At 44.9% G+C, this 16059-nt stretch overlaps 1 long non-coding RNA gene across 3 annotated transcripts in view; it reads left to right on the top strand.

The window, feature by feature from the left end:
* Positions 1 to 16059, top strand: part of LOC134485941 (uncharacterized) — a 105703-nt gene that overhangs the window by 67781 nt on the left and 21863 nt on the right. For 2 of the 3 annotated variants that reach the window (XR_010064370.1, XR_010064372.1), the window contains exon 2: positions 8525 to 8639. The exons of the other annotated variant lie outside the window; for it this stretch is intronic. This is a non-coding gene — a long non-coding RNA (uncharacterized LOC134485941). The remainder of the gene's footprint in view (positions 1 to 8524; positions 8640 to 16059) is intronic. 3 annotated transcript variants of the gene reach the window in all.

Raw genomic sequence — 16059 nt, 5'->3', positions numbered from 1 at the left:
GGTTACACACAGTAGAATAGCAATGGATCAGTAGAATTGCATTTCTGTTTTGATGACAAATAAAAAAGTAACTGAACCGAAGAAAGAAAAAATATTTGTATAAAAAAGAAGATAGAATATTTTAGGCTACAGAGGTAGACCATGTTCTGCTATGGGAGGACCAGGGTGTCACTGCTAGGCAGGATGGACTTGCAGTCAAACGCAGTCTCTCACACCTTCATTCCAGGAGCTTGGGTACCTCACTTGTCAGCTCTGAGCCTGAGTCTTCTCTTTTGTAGTTCTTAAGAACTAGATCACGCCAGGGCTCCTTCTGCGGGACAATTTGATTCGTCTGTGTGCTGGCCTTTGGTCACTGTCCAGCTCTGCCCAAAGGCTTGGGGTTGTGGTAATGATGGTTTCATTCTGAGAATTAGCAACTCAGCGAACCTCCATGGGTCCTGGAAACAGTATAGCATAGTAGACCTGAGCTGCCAGGTAGATGAGAGAGACACACTCTCCTGCAGGACCAGAATCTACCCTCCCTGGGGACAATGCTGTTGGCTGTGACTAGCTGTCAAGATGGGGATGTCTGCAAGACCCCGGACATGGAGGGAAGCACAGCCATATTCTCATGCTCCTGTAAGGGGTCACTTCCCCCTCTACTCCCTCAGTTCCAGAGTCTTACTGCAGTCCTCTTTAATACCGTCTTGAGCAGTTCTTCGGAAGGTTGAGAACAGCACCTCACTGGCCCATCAGATAGCACCTAGGGTCTGGATAGTTGAAATTACAAAAACTGAGGTATAGACAGGCTGAGCTCACCCTGAACATAGGCTTCTGGCAATCTGCTTCCACAGTGTGCTAAATTCATGTGTCATAGCAGAAATTACAAGATCAAAACAGCTCTAACATTAAATATTACTGAGAGTTTTTAAATTTGTTAATGTTGAGTTCATGACCCAATTCCCCTGGTTTATTAAATATTAGTTTTGAGGAGTAGCAGTATGGGTCTGGGCATCATCTCAGGAGAAATCAATCATGCGCTTTTAGATTCTCTCTAAACCTGGGAAGACTTACTGTCATCCAGGATAATAAATTTCATCAGACTAACAATTCTAAAGAAAGATTAATTTTGGTCCCTGGAGAAGATAAATAGAAGGAAGTCCTTTGCTTCATGAATTTTTTGCTCCTCCAGCCAAGCTGGTTTGTTCTCTGCATCTTCCCTCTCTGTGTAGCTTTCTCCTTCACCTCAGCCAGAATTCAAGCTGCACCCTCTCTCTGCAGAAACATGCCACTGGTACCCTCCCAATCCCATTCCCGCTGGCAATTTTCCATGGATAAGAAACCCAACTGGAAACTCATATACATGTATGATGGTGAGCAAGCACATGTGTGATGATGAGCAAGCACATGTGTGATGGTGAGCAAGCACATGTGTGATGGTGAGCAAGCACATATGTGATGGTGAGCAAGCACATGTGTGATGGTGAGCAAGCACATGTGTGATGGTGAGCAAGCACATATGTGATGGTGAGCAAGCACATGTGTGATGGTGAGCAAGCACATGTGTGATGGTGAGCAAGCACATGTGTGATGGTGAGCACATGTGTGATGGTAAGCAAGCACATATGTGATGGTGAGCAAGCACAGGTGTGATGGTGAGCACATGTGTGATGGTAAACAAGCACATATGTGATGGTGAGCAAGCACATGTGTGATGGTGAGCACATGTGTGATGGTGAGCAAGCACATGTGTGATGGTGAGCAAGCACATGTGTGATGGTGAGCAAGCACATGTGTGATGGTGAGCACATGTGTGATGGTAAGCAAGCACATGTGTGATGGTAAGCAAGCACATGTGTGATGGTGAGCAAGCACATGTGTAATGGTGAGCAAGCACATGTGTGATGGTGAGCAAGCACATGTGTGATGGTGAGCACATGTGTGATGGTGAGCAAGCACATGTGTGATGGTGAGCAAGCACATATGTGATGTGAGCACATGTGTGATGGTAAGCAAGCACATATGTGATGGTGAGCAAGCACATGTGTGATGGTGAGCAAGTACATGTGTGATGGTGAGCAAGCACATGTGTGATGATGAGCAAGCACATGTGTGATGGTGAGCAAGCACATGTGTGATGGTGAGCAAGCACATGTGTGATGGTGAGCAAGATTCTCAAACCCTGTGGCACATTGCACACTCGGTCTTCAAATGAGGGGCTCTACAATTAAGGGACCACTTAGCTCTCCGTGTTTTAGATAGCTCCAGGTGTGAAATTTGTACAAGCATCTCTTCTCTGGAAGAACGAGGTTACAGATTTAGGGCCTTTTTGGTTGTTAGAGTTGCAATGTTAATATGGAAGTTGCATTTCTACCTCTGTCTAGAAGTTTGGTTCTCTCTGCTACAGATGATAAATATTATATCTATTCGAAGGGACACATTCACATGCATTTTGCTTCTCACCGTTCTTTAAACCTCCATGAATCCTAAGATTGTGACACCATGGTCTGAAACCTATTATTTGATTGACCATGTGAAGGAGCCTTACTTTTGTAGGGCAAAGTAGTCCACAGAGGCTGTCTCCTGAGGTTAGTCTAAGACAAAAGCTCAGTTTTGCGGGTTCCTCTTTTGTTTGTTTTTTGTTTTTGTTTTTGTTTTTGTTTTTTTTTGTTGTTGTTGTTCGGGTTTTCCTCTCCCCACCACATCCCTTTGAGCATTTGGCTTTGACCAGGCAGAGAGTTGTTCCTGGTGCCTCTTGCTCTCCTGAGGAGTCCTGCTCTTCCTGTGTGCTCCATGAGGTCAGGGCACCAGAAGAAAGTGGATGGCACACCTGAGTTGGGATATTAAGGAGAGTTTCACAAGGGCACCATTTATAAAGATGTGTTCAAAAATTGAAGGGAAACTGACAAGGGATGTTGAAACCTTTGTGGAGACAGCAATAGAAGGTAGTCCCTGTGTACCCCACGTCCAGAAGAAACAGAGGAAGTAGGGATCACTACCAAGCTGAGGGGCTGAGGGTCACAGTAAAACCTAGGAAGAGTCCCACACAGGAGATGTGATGTAGCAAAATGTAGCTTCTTCCAGCCCCAAGGCCAGCAGGAAAGAATCACTTCTTTCTTCTTGTGCTTGTCTCTCTGCCTGTATCTCCCACAGGCCAGCCCCAGTCAGAGCCAACAGGCCTGGCCAGAGCAGGAGGGAGGGGCCTTGCTACAGAGGTCAGAGTGTCAGGAACTGGCGGGGGAGTTGGTGATCTTCCTATTGGTGTTTGTTTATTGTAAATTTCCACTTGGCCAGACTGGACCTTTTATCTTTTGTGAGTGAGGCCAGAGCCTGGAGAACATTTAGAGAATTATTTACACCTATTATATTTTAAACTAGACAGTACCTCAGCAGCTCGGCAGTGATGCAATCGATACTCAATGTTCTCACCCTGAACTTAACCAAGTGGTAATATTTTGTTAGATTTAGTTCAAATATTTATTTAAGGAAATAAAGTGTTAACAGTTTAGCTGCAACCATTTCCCCTAATCCTAACCTCCTCCCTCATAGCCATTTTCCCCCTGAAGTGTCACCTTTTCATAACATTGTCATATATTTATAGACAACACACAGTAGGTATGCTTATGTTTAAATTGTTACTGGAATCCCTTTTTTTTTGTAACTTGGCTTTTTTAAACTTAACTATGTATTTTTGAGATTTATTCATGTTAATAAGTCTCCTGTAGCTCAGTCATTGTATTGTTTTTTGTATGTAGAACATGTGTCGTGTACATGTTACATACATGACACAGGGGGTGTGTACATATGTGTGTAGTTAAGGACTTGACATCAGGTATTGTCCCCATCATTCTCTACCTTGGCTTGTAACCAGGTTCCTCACTGAACCAGGAGCTGACTGATGTGTCTGGCTAGAGAGCCCAGGAATCTTAGGGTATAGTATAAGCCACCACATGTGACTTTTCTCATGGGTGCTGGAAATCTGAGTTCAAGGCCCACACTGATTAGCCCTGAGCAACAGCTCCACAGAGGACCTCACTCTGCTTTCATGCATGCGTGTGTTGATGGGCATTTCAGTTGCTCCAGGTCTCTTCATCTCTCTCTCTTGACTCCTTTTCTCTTCCTCTCCTCTTCCCCTATCATTGTTACAGATTCTGGTTTAAGCATCCTCAGGTCTGATCATATCACTTCTGAGATTTGTACCCAGAAGTGGACCATCCAGCACTGAGGATGCCACTTTATCTCCTAGATTAGTTGTACCAGTTTACAAAGTCTGCCTAAGCCAGGCACCTCTGAAGGCCTTTTTGTGTCTACCCGAAAGGGAGTAGAACCTCAAAGGTGTTGATGCTGGGGTCCAGGGAGGCTGTAGAGGATTTCTGTCCAGTGTCACCGAGACTGCAAAGACAGAGAGTACCACTTTTTTGTCTAGGCGAAGTGTTCCATTTCACCTTTCCTCTGGTGTCATATCATGGTATCCATGCTGAATCCACCCAGCGCTGCTACACAAAGAGGTGAAGAGACTTGCCTGCCCCAGCTCCCTGCGGGGCTGAGGCCGACAAGCCAGCTGGTGCCGTGTGCCAAGCGGCTTGGCAGTGAGCAGTTCAGCTGGTTCCTGGGGCGGGAGACAGCAGTGAGAGATCACAGAAATGAGCATCTTCAGAGTTCTTTTATTTTACAAAAATAGTCTTTGCAGAAAGCAGTGACGATTGTGAAGCTTCCTGCCAACAGTAAACAAAGCAAGAGAGGCGAGGGTGTGGTGTGTGAGCTTTGGAGAGTGTCAGGAGTTCACCAGGGACTGGTCACCTGTGACATCGTGCTCCAGATTTCCTCTGTGTGCATAAACACTTCAGTTGTTTGTAAGAGACAGAGCACAACGTTATGAATTCTAAACTAGGGTCTTGGTAAACTGTCTCTGCTTTGGTGACTCTGAGGGAGATACACGAAGCTCAGGGTGCCCAGGAGGGCACTGCCAGTGTCTCATCAAGGGCTGGTTGCTGTGAATTCAGTGTTGAAGAAGAGTGAGGGTGGAGATAAAGAAGAAGGTGCTAGAGATGTCCCAAACCTATGAGCCGATGTGTTGAGAAGGTATAGTATGTATATGTGCACAGAAGGAGGGAGATGGGTAGTCAGAAGCTTGGTAGCCAGTGGTGTAAAAGATGAGAAAAAATAGGGACGATGTTGGGGAGGTGGTTTTGGAGATGGTCTCATAGACTCTATTAGATGCTCAGTCCCTAGACAGAATCAATTACTAGCTGCTACTGGTCAGCGTAGGATGGGGCGGAGGGTGTACTGTGGGTCAGGAAGGAAGCATAGGTGCATAACCCCATGTTCTCTACCCTGCCTTTCACATGGGGATGAATTTAACTGACAAGTGGCTAGAACGATCCAGCATATTGTTTTCCAATTATGCTTCATATACCTCTTGAGCATCAATGTTTCTCATAGAAGATGTCAGGCACATAGAAGCAGCATCTTGAATAAAATGTTAAAGGGAGCAAGGTCCTTCCTCACCCTCAGGAACAGGAGCTGGGGATCAACAAACTGTTTCCATGAGTCACAGAAAATAAGAGAGAAAGAAAGGGGCCTTTGGAAACCTACGGCAGGGTTCAGTTTCTTGTCTATCACCTCCATCCAGGGAGGATAGGCAAGGGAGGCCAGCATCTGCCATGACAATCTGGACTGTTTCTTGTTCTTGTTGGAGCACTGTGGGTGAGAGCGCTGAGTGAGGATGGCCATGCCTTTCTGAGAACTTACACCTGTGGGACTGTCACGCACATGTGTGTTTTCAGTTTTTTGCTGTTGTTATACATACACAAGGGAAAGCTTATCATAAATAAATAGCCAATTAATTATATCTAAGAAATACCCGTGTAATGCCCACTTGGATGAGCAAAGAGACCAGTTAGTTTCTCCAGAACCTTCTCTCATGCCCACTCCTCTATCTCCAAAGGGTAAGCTTCCTTAAAGTCAAGATTTTTTTTAAATTTTATTAAAGACAAAGACAACAGCAATAAGTTTCTAATGCTACGATCTGTTTTCCTTTCCTCGTTTGACCTTGAACTCAGCCACATGGCATTTTCCTTTCTATCAGTTTTCTTCCTCATGCTGTCGAGTACAGTTTACCTATTTCCAAGTTGGCATGGTGTTTTACTACACTTGGAGCCCACAACTTATTTGTAGATTTTCCAGTTCATGGGCATTTGGGTTCTCTACAGTTTTGGCTGTGAACATAAAGCCACTGTGAGCACTCTGTAGGTCTCTTGGTGATCGTATGCATGCATTTCTGCTGCATAAATTCTGGGTTATAGGATAATACCCAATGCCAAACTATTTTCCAGAGAGGTCGTATCAATTTGTATCAGGGGCACGTGAGAGAGCCTGTCGTAGCAAATACCATTATTTTTTGGGAAAGGTGATACTAGCCATCTTCTGAAGGGTTTGATATTTTCACTTCCTTACACAAATGAGGTTGAACAATTTTTCCTACTTATTGGCCATTTAGGTAACTTGCCCAGATCTGGCTTCTTTAACAGAAACATTTCACATCAGAGAATTTATTCTCTCATCAGTGAAATTCACAGTATGGGCTTTGTGTGTCTGGCTTCTTTAATTCATTGAAACTGACTTATAATGTGTGTATACCAGAAGTTCTCAAAATTTTTTATTGCTAAATTGTATTTAATTATATGAGTATATCATGTCTGTTTTTCTTGTTGACAAAATACTTTTGGGCCACTGTGAAGATGGCTTCTTTTTTATATTCTTATATAAATCTTGCATAGATACACATTTTCATTTCGCTTGAGGAAATGCCTAGACGTGTTTGTCAGAAATCAGCAGCCTTTGTTTCACGGTAGGCTGACAATCTAGTCCTCTCTCCAGGAGACCCTCAGGTCTTACTTGTTACACAGCCTTGACTCGCCAGCCTTTTCATTTGAGGCATTTTGGAGGCTGTGGCAGTGTCTTGTGATTTTACCTTTACTGCTTTGATGACTGTCGGTCCTGAGTTCCTATATTTACTGGTTCCTTACATATAATCATTCACTAAGTATACGCTAACAGCTTTGCCCACTAAAAGTAAACTGGATTGTCTTTATACTATTATTTTATAAGGTCATTGAAATTAATATGTCCTTTGACATATATTGTGACTCTTTTATTCCAGTATGCTTCATGCTTTTTAAAAAAGTTAGTCACTTAGAATCTAACGTGTTTGTTGAAATATACTTACATTTAATTTATTATTTTGAAATTTCATAGATGTATATATGTCCCTCACTCCCTTCTTCCATATATTCTGGGCCTGCCCTAATATATCGTCTTTCCAACTTCATGTTCTCTCTTTATTTCCCCCTCCCTCCCATATGCACACAAGTATGGGGGTGGAGGGTATGGTGGTGGGGAGAGGTCCGTGGGGGATGGGAAACCTGTCAGTGATCATGTGATCCCCTTTCCCCCCAGCAAACCATCAACTGCCAGTAGCTCCTTGGGTAAAGATAGGGCCTTGGGAGCACTGGCTCCCTCCATGCTGGGATTTTAAATCAGCTTGATCTTGTGCAGGTAACCACAGTTGCTGTGAATCATGTGTGCTACAACCATGCTCTCTTCAGAGGAGAGAACTTCACAGCATTCTTTCCAATCTACCAACTCTTACTTTCTTTCTGCCTCCTCTTCTGCAGTGTTCCCTGAGCTTTGGGGTGAGGGGTGGGGTTCTCACAGATGTCTCACCCATGACCGAGTCCTCACAGTTGCTTTTTCTTGGCACTTTGAAAAGCTAAGTGTCCCTGCATTGACCACTACCCACAGCAAGAAGATTCTTGGATCAAGTTTGAGAGCAACACAAATTTGTGGTTTTTACCTCCCTGTTGATGAACACAGGTTTTAGGTATTGTTAAAATTCTCCATTTTTGTCTCAGATGGGGACACTGTTGCATGAGTAGATTGCAAAGACCTTCTAGTGTCTTTTGGATGCTTTATAGTTTTATTTTTGACATTTAGGTATATGATCTACCTACAATTAACTTTAATTATGGGGTTGACTTTCTTTCCATGTATACGGTAGGCACCCTTTCTAGTCTCTCGCCTTAGATTTTCCCTCCCTCACATGACAGCTTTGATGTGCTGGCAAAACACCAATGGATCATATGACACAGGCTTGTTTTTTTGTCTCCACTTACTGCTTTGATCTATTGGTCCATATTTATGGCTCAACTGGGGGTGGAGAGTTTTCTTCATGGTCACTGGGTGGCCATAGGCCGGGCCTTCTACACCTCATGGAGGCATGCCTGGAAGGTGGCACAAGACACGACAGCCAAATTTCCTGAGTGGGAGATCTGAGAAGGGAGAAACCACAGGGCAACATAGTTTCCAAATCAGAGTGACACATTGTTATGTCTGTCCTGCTCTATTGTCTCACAGACAAACCTAAAAACAGCAGGGGAGCTGTCTATACAAGGATGCGTAAGCCAGGAAGTTGGAGTCATTCTGGAACATTCTGGAATGTTGGTATTATGGTATATCTTTCATTTATTAATAATTCACATTCCAGACCCATGCACAGTGCCACCCAGATCCCTGAAAGATGTGACCACGTTATGTGACAGCTCAGAATCTTTCCTTCAAGCCAGCTCCGCAGTTTCAGCCGCCCTTTCCCAAGCACAGCTGTAAGTACAATTCTTCTCAATTTGTGGACCATGAAACTAAGGGCAGAAGTTATTTGTCCCTTGTAAACCTAATGTGCAGCTGAGACATAGATGTGAGATTACTAAAATAGATATTTCTGTTTCAAGAGACAGAGACCCAGGCTTATGTAAACTTATTGGCTTACAGATTCTGAAACCCGGCCAGACAAACATAATTCTTGTTCAGAAGTCAGCCCATCCCCGCCCAAAGACATTCCCTGAAGTTCCTGCCCCTGCTGAAGCATCCTTTCTCCTTGAGGGAAGGTATCACGTGTTTGCAGTGAAAGGTTTGGTTTTCTAGACTGTTTCTGCTTGTAGAAGTTTGGGGTTTTAAAGGTCTCTGCTCATTTTATACAGTCTGTCACACTTGCTAAGTGTTGGCTGCAGTTTGATGATAGCAGCAATCTGGGAGTGGTTGAGGGACAATGACCTTTTTTTTTTTTTTTTTTTTTTTTTTTTGGTTCTTTTTTTCGGAGCTGGGGACCGAACCCAGGGCCTTGCGCTTCCTAGGCAAGCGCTCTACCACTGAGCTAAATCCCCAACCCCGACAATGACCTTTTAAAGCTCTTATCATTTTACTTTTTTTAGATGTGGCACCAGAGATCTTTAAACTCAAAAATAGAGTCTGAGCATGTGCACCTTTCTGGGCTGCTTCTGAGAACCACCCCTTTCTCTGCCTTTCTGAGATCTTTAACAGAGGAGGTGATAGGCCTGGCCCAGATCACCCCTTTATCATTGTGCCCTAGGGAGCATGAGTTGAATCTTTACATACATACACATATACATACACATACACATACACAAACACAAGCACACATACATAATAGTATTATTTAATCTCAGAACCTTAAAACCCAGACCTGGTTTTAAAACCCCGTCTTTCTTAGCTCCTCTTTGTCCTCTCACATTTTAACAAAACAGCCTTATGAAACCAGGTGGCACCTCAAAGACTTCTGGAGAGTGTCTTAGGTAAATTAGCCAGTACGTTAGCTACATTTTCTCAGTCATGCAGTTACAGGAGACAATGTTGGCCACATTCTTCTGTGACATAGAGGGCCTCTTCTCTTCAAAATCCCAGCAAGACTTTGCTCACGGCCCCTGAGACCTCACTGGCACCCTTCGGCAAGTCGGACTTTACTCATCAGCTGAGCCGTGCAGCCCAGGTGTGCCTTGTACTTGCCTTAAAGTTCTCACAGCCATTCCATTTTCAGCCAGTGACTGGCTCCGATTCTACTCCTGCAGTTTAAGTTTTGTTAAAGGCAACACCTCATGTTCAGACTTCCAAAATTGTGTCTGTAGATACCGTAGGAAGTGGACACTTTCCGATCTTTCGGTGCTGGTCCATCCGGCCCATCAGGGTCTATGGGATAAGGTAATGATTTTGCAAACTTCTGCTTCTTTTGATGGAGGTGTCATCTGGGAGTACCTGGGGTCCCAGAATTATGTCAGTGCTAAGTAGTTAAGAAAATGTGTGTGTGCACCCATGCATACACACACACACACACACACACACACACACACACAGACAAAAATCTAATGTGACTTAGGGGGTTGAAGTGACTTTCCCATGGCTACCTAGTACAGAAGTGACCACAGCCCTAAAGTAGTCCTTTTAACTCTCTTTTCAGGACTCCTTCCATGCACCAAGGGAGCCCAGTAAAGGCCTTGGCCTGTGCCTCCAGCCAAGTGTCTCCTCCCTGAGAGACCTGAGGAACATTGGTGGGAAGAATGCTGGGTAGGCCCCTGGGGTGTGTCTCTGCCAGAGTTATATTTAACTCTTTGCAGTGAGCTGACATCGTCAGAGGACTAGCTCTGCCCCTCCTCCTCCCATCTTTTCTTTGTTTTTTTTTTTTGTATTGAATGAAGCAGGGAACTTTGAACACCATTTTTATTTATTTTATTTATTTGCAGGGAGGGTATTTCTTTCACTGGGATTGAAGTTTTCAGTCCATGTTGAAAATGGGGGAATTTGAATGATCTGGCTGTCCCTGGCAGCAACACCATTAGACACTGAACTTCAGGAGCAGATTCCAGCCTGCCCTGGACTTCAGGATCCTGGCCACAGACTTCTCTGTGCACCTACCCAGCCATTGCCTCTCTCCCACTCACTGATCACTCTCCCTAATTAACAAAAAGCCCAAAGACATGAGCTGTCCAATAGACAAACTTTAATTTTTTTCCTTTGCCAGAAACCAAATACTTTCTGAACTACTTCAGAAAATGTCTGTCGAATGTGCCTTTCGTCTCTAAGAGACTCAGGCTGCTGCCACCCTGCCTCAGGTTTGGTTACTCACTATGTATAATGGCACTTACTCTGTGCTCACACTACCCCAGGCATTCTGGGGCATGAAGGTGCATAAGACATGGCACTGTCCACAAGGGACTTCTCTGGTCAAAGTTAGGGAAGGAGATGTAAACGGAACAAAGAACAAGAGGAGAGGGAGGTGTCCGGCCTCAGTCTCTGGCAATCTTCCTTTTCCTCTTGATCCATTCTCTTCAGTGACATTAGAAGCACTTTTCTAAACTGTAGAATTAGTCATGACCAGGTATGTCTCCTACCACCTAAAGAATGAAAGCGGAATTCCCAGGGTGCCATTTAAAACCTTCACAGGTTGGTTCCCATCTGCCCTTCCCCCTCCCAGCCCCCTGGTATCTACTTTGAACTCCATCTTTAGTGGATTAGAGTAGATGTCTCCATCTTCCTCCTGTAGATCCGTTCCTCCCTGCCCCTTCTGGTTCACTTTGCTTTGACTCTGCACCGGATTTCACTCACCATCTGGCTAGTCCTTGCTTATCTTTCCACTGTTACTCAGCATTCAAGACTCACCAGCCTCAACTCTCCTACCCCGAGTGAATTGCATTCCTTTTAACATAGTACTATTAAAAAGTTTACTTCAGTTCATTATAGCTAATTCATAGCTTAGATGCTATGAAAGGGAACGCAGCATCCAGAATACCACAAAAACATCCTTGTCAAATGACTAAAAAAAAAATAAAGTGTAACATTGTTGAACTATGCTATGCACTGTTGTAAGTGTGTTATTGCATTGGTTGTGTACTGGTGATACTGGTGATAGTGCTATGAAAAAGGAAAACTGCAGAGTCCCCAAGTGCCTGGCCAGGATAATCAAAATTCCAGCATTTGGAATCAAAGGCAGCTTCCTGGTCTGCTTTTCATCTTCTTCCTTTCATGTGTCGTGTGTGGGTCTGGGTTGAGACACTGTTGTAGGTTATCTGGAGCTGTTGACATGGTACAAGATAGGACTAAATGGGCTGGGGTGCCCGTGTGTGAAGTGAGAGTGCAGGGGAGAAGGGAAGAAACAAAATGAGCCTCTGGGGAGGCTGCAGACCAGGAGAAAGTCCCTCTTTCACCTCATGGCTATTCCTGAAGCTCTATGCTGTCTCATGGTGTCACTGGTGAAGCTACATGGATGTGCGTGGGGTAATACTTGCAGATAATTTGAAACTTAGACATGAAATGGCTTAGACGTGATTCATCGGTGGCTGTCAGTCTGTCTTCCACAACAGCTTTATGAGTAAGTGGCAAGTTATCTGGCCTCAACTCTTTTCTCCTGCAGAACCCAGCTTGGAGAATACACACAAGATGCTTCGGAAAAGAATTTGCCCCATGGCCCATTGGAAAAGGATTTCTCATACATTTGGGAAAAGGCACTCAAAAAGTTCAGCCTTGCTTGCAGATTAATCCCCAGAATTTTATTTCACAGTAATGACCACTATTTCAAAACTCTTCCCACAGGGAATCCTATCAATGGATAGGAAGTCTCCAGAAGGTTACAGATAGGGACTGGAATGTTTCTTCTATTTGAAAAGTGAAATAACTGAAACCTGACCCACGTGATCTTCAGAGCTGGCCTCATGTTCTCTGTTTGCAGGAACTTGCAATGTTGGTGCTGCAGGGACATGAGGGAATCTGGTTTAGCCCTTGCTTGGCATATGGAGTGAGGGAAGTTAGTTTAAGGTCACATAGCTTGTCAGACGGAGCTGGAACAGAGTCCCAGTTCCCCGAAGTCTTGGTCCAAGTTTCTTTCCTCTATGCTAATTTGCCATTCGGTAAAGTATTGAATGGAAAAGTTTTAAAGAATAAATGTGGAACTGTATTTATTTTTTTACATCTGTCTGTCTACCTGTGTGTGTGTGTGTGTCTGTGTGTGTGAGTGTGTGAGTGTGTGTGTGTGTGTCTGTGTGTGTGAGTGTGTGAGTGTGTGTGTCTGTGTGTGTGTGTGTGAGTGTGTGGGTGTATGTGTGTGTGTGAGAGTGTGTGTATGTGAGTGTGTGTGTGAATGTGTGTGAGAGTGTGTATGTGTGTGTGAGTGTGTGTGAGTGTGTGTGTGAGTGTGTGTGTATGTGAGTGTGTGTGTGAATGTGTGTGTGAGAGTGTGTATGTGTGTGTGAGTGTGTGTCTGTGTGTGAGTGTGTGTGAGTGTGTGTGCATGTGTGTGTATGAGTGTGTGTGTGAGTGTGTGTGTTTCTGTGTCTGTGTGTGAGTGTGTGCGCGCGTGTGTATGAGTGTGTATGTGTGTGAGTGTGTGTGAGTGTGTGAGTGTGAGTGTGTATGAGTGTATGTGTGTGTGAGTGTGTGTGTGTGAGTGAGTGTGTGTGTGTGAGTGTGAGTGTGTGTATGAGTGTATGTGTGTGAGAGTGTGTATGTGTGTGTGAGTGTGTGTCTGTGTGTGAGTGTGTGCGCGCGTGTGTATGAGTGTATATGTGTGTGAGTGTGTGAGTGTGTGTGAGTGTGAGTGTGTGAGTGTGTGTGAGTGTGTGTGTGTGTGAGTGTGTGTATGAGTGTATGTGTGTGTGAGTGTGTGTGTGTGTGTGTGTGTGTGTGTGTGTGGCAGAGGGTCATTCGGTTCTCTCATTCCACCATGTGGTTCTGAGCATCACACTCAGGTCGTTAGATTTAGTGTTGTATTACTTTGTTGAAGCATCAAGACAGAAGATAACTTGAGGAGGAAAGGGTTTCTCTCACAGTTCCACAGTACAGTACATTTCTGAGAGAAGTCGGGGCAGAAACACAGACAAGGCTGGGACCTTGACACTGGAACTAAAACAGAGACCATGGAGGGCGCTGCTTCCTGGCTTGCTCACTGAGCAGCTTGCTCAGCCTGTTTTCTTATAGAGCTCAGGAACGCCTACCCAGGGTGGCACTGCTCACAGGGGGCGAGCCTTTGCCTTGGGTCTCCGTTGCTGTGAGGACACTTCGGAACCATGGCAACTCTTATAAAAAAAACATTTAGTTGGGGCTGGTTTACAGTTTCAGAGGTCTAGTCATGGTGGGAAGCATGGCAGCATGGTGCTAGAGACAGCCAGGAATTCTATATCCTGATCCGAAGGCAGCAAGGAGGAGAGGCTGTCTCACTCAGTGTAGCTTGGGCATACATGAGTTCTCAGAGCCTGCTCCTATGCTGACACACTTCCTCCAAGAAGGCCACACCGACTCCAGCAAGGCCACACCTCCTGATTCCCTGTGGGCCAAACATTCAAGCATGTGACTCTACCGGGATCATACCTATTTAAACCACCGCAGCCCTCCTACACTGAGTACAAAAAGAAAATGTAGTGATAGGCTAATCTGGTTAGGGAGATTACTTAATGTATGTTTCCTCTTTCCAAACGACTTTCGCTCGCATCAAATTGACATAAACTAGCCAGCACTTTAATGGGTTCTGTTTGCCACTGTTTACTACAGGAAAACAGCAAGCCAGTGCTTTCCTGAAATCTGCAGTCATCTGGAGACAGTCTCGGAGGAGGCTTGGGCTCCCAGTTCTATGCACTCAGATGAGTTACTGAGGTTGAAGTGCAGCTGGAGTTTGAAGATGGTCAATGCAACGAACTTACCTGCTATCAGTGTGCTCTCACTGACAGGAACCTCTGGCCCCCGGGTCATCTGTAGCCCCCCAGTCTCCTCTACCTGTGCCATTGAAACGTTTCTCTGGCTTCCTTAAGGTTGAGTTCTGCCTCACCCAACTCAGGGTGTGCTTGCTTCCCTCTTAAGTTTCTCACCACACACAGTAAAACCCTTGTTCTGCTGAGACAGACTCCTCTTGGTTCTCCAAGTCAGAAGCTCACATGTGCCCTGGAGATTTCCCTGCAGCTTCAACACACTCTTCTCTTTCCTTGAAGGGTCTAAGGCAGTGGGCAGAGTGGGTTCCTCCCCCATTCTCCAGATGACACTCTTAAGCCATCCTCAGGTCCTCCAACTCTGGGGACCTTTATAATCGTTTCAAAGTACACTTCTGACTTGCCAGCACTTTCTTATCTGCTCTGAACATTTTCCCCTCTTAGGACATTGACCAACAGTTCCATCTCCTCAGTTTCGAAAATGGCTCCTGTTTGTCTCTCAGCAAATATCGGTGCTTTTCCTTCTTTCTTAAAGACAAAACCAAAACCAAAACCTCTGTGGTTTTTTTCCTCTCAGTTCAGAGAAAAGAGTCCAAGTGTCAAGGCTAACCTCTGGGTGGCTGTTAGATCTTACTCCTTCTGCCAGCTTGAGGACAAGCGGCCAGGTCTCTGAATCACACATCTGGTGCTCCCTTTCTACTGCCTGCAGCCTTTCTTCTCTGCAAGAGCCTCAGCAGCACGTAGGCTACTTCAGAGGCCCCAGTATCTCACCAAAGAATGCTGCCCTCCTAGTGCTGACTCAATCGTGCCTAATGTGATCCACGGATCTGGTGCCCAGGCTCTGTACAATCTAGGAAAACAAAAGTCTTGAGCCTAGATGTAATCTTCTTCCTCATAAGTAACTACCCTGGATCAGCTAGGTATTGATGCATAATACAGGCTCAGGTTACTAAAGCCCAGACTGAGCTGTGGCCCAGCCCCGTTCTCTGCTACGGGGTCTCAGAGCTGTCGTTACAGGACTGATGGGAGTTTCTGCGTTGTATAGACTCAGTCTGTAATCTTCCAGCTACATGACTTTTGGCAGGATAGGGTTCCTTGTAGGTTGTTGGTCTAAGTTTCCTGATGGTTGGCTTGGTTCTTTCTCATGTGGGCCTTTTCACTGATGGTGAACGGGAAAAGAGGGAAAAGGAGAGAGAGAGAGAGAGAGAGAGAGAGAGAGAGAGAGAGAGAGAGAGAGAGGCAGAGGGGCAGAGACAGAGAGACAGAGACAAAGACACACAAAGAGAGACAAAAACAGAGACAGAGAACAGTATTAGAAGATCCAACTCAAATCAAAGATATTCCATCTCCAAAGTCTTTTCCTGAAATGCTGTACAGTTTTTACCATACATTTCTTTTCTTTCATTTGGATGCTTCAGAGGAAAAAGGAGCAGTGACTTCTGCCTTCTGATCATGCAGTCATCCCTCAACTCACAGGATGTCACATAATCGTGTCTTGAAGTTTCCAAGTTTCCAGGTCTCCCCTCTCCCTGAGCTTCCCTGT

This window comes from Rattus norvegicus, chromosome 2, assembly GCF_036323735.1.
Source record: "Rattus norvegicus strain BN/NHsdMcwi chromosome 2, GRCr8, whole genome shotgun sequence".
NCBI lineage: Eukaryota > Metazoa > Chordata > Mammalia > Rodentia > Muridae > Rattus > Rattus norvegicus.
The sequence above is the reverse complement of the archived record's forward strand: the minus strand, read 5'-3'. Positions and strand labels throughout refer to the sequence as shown.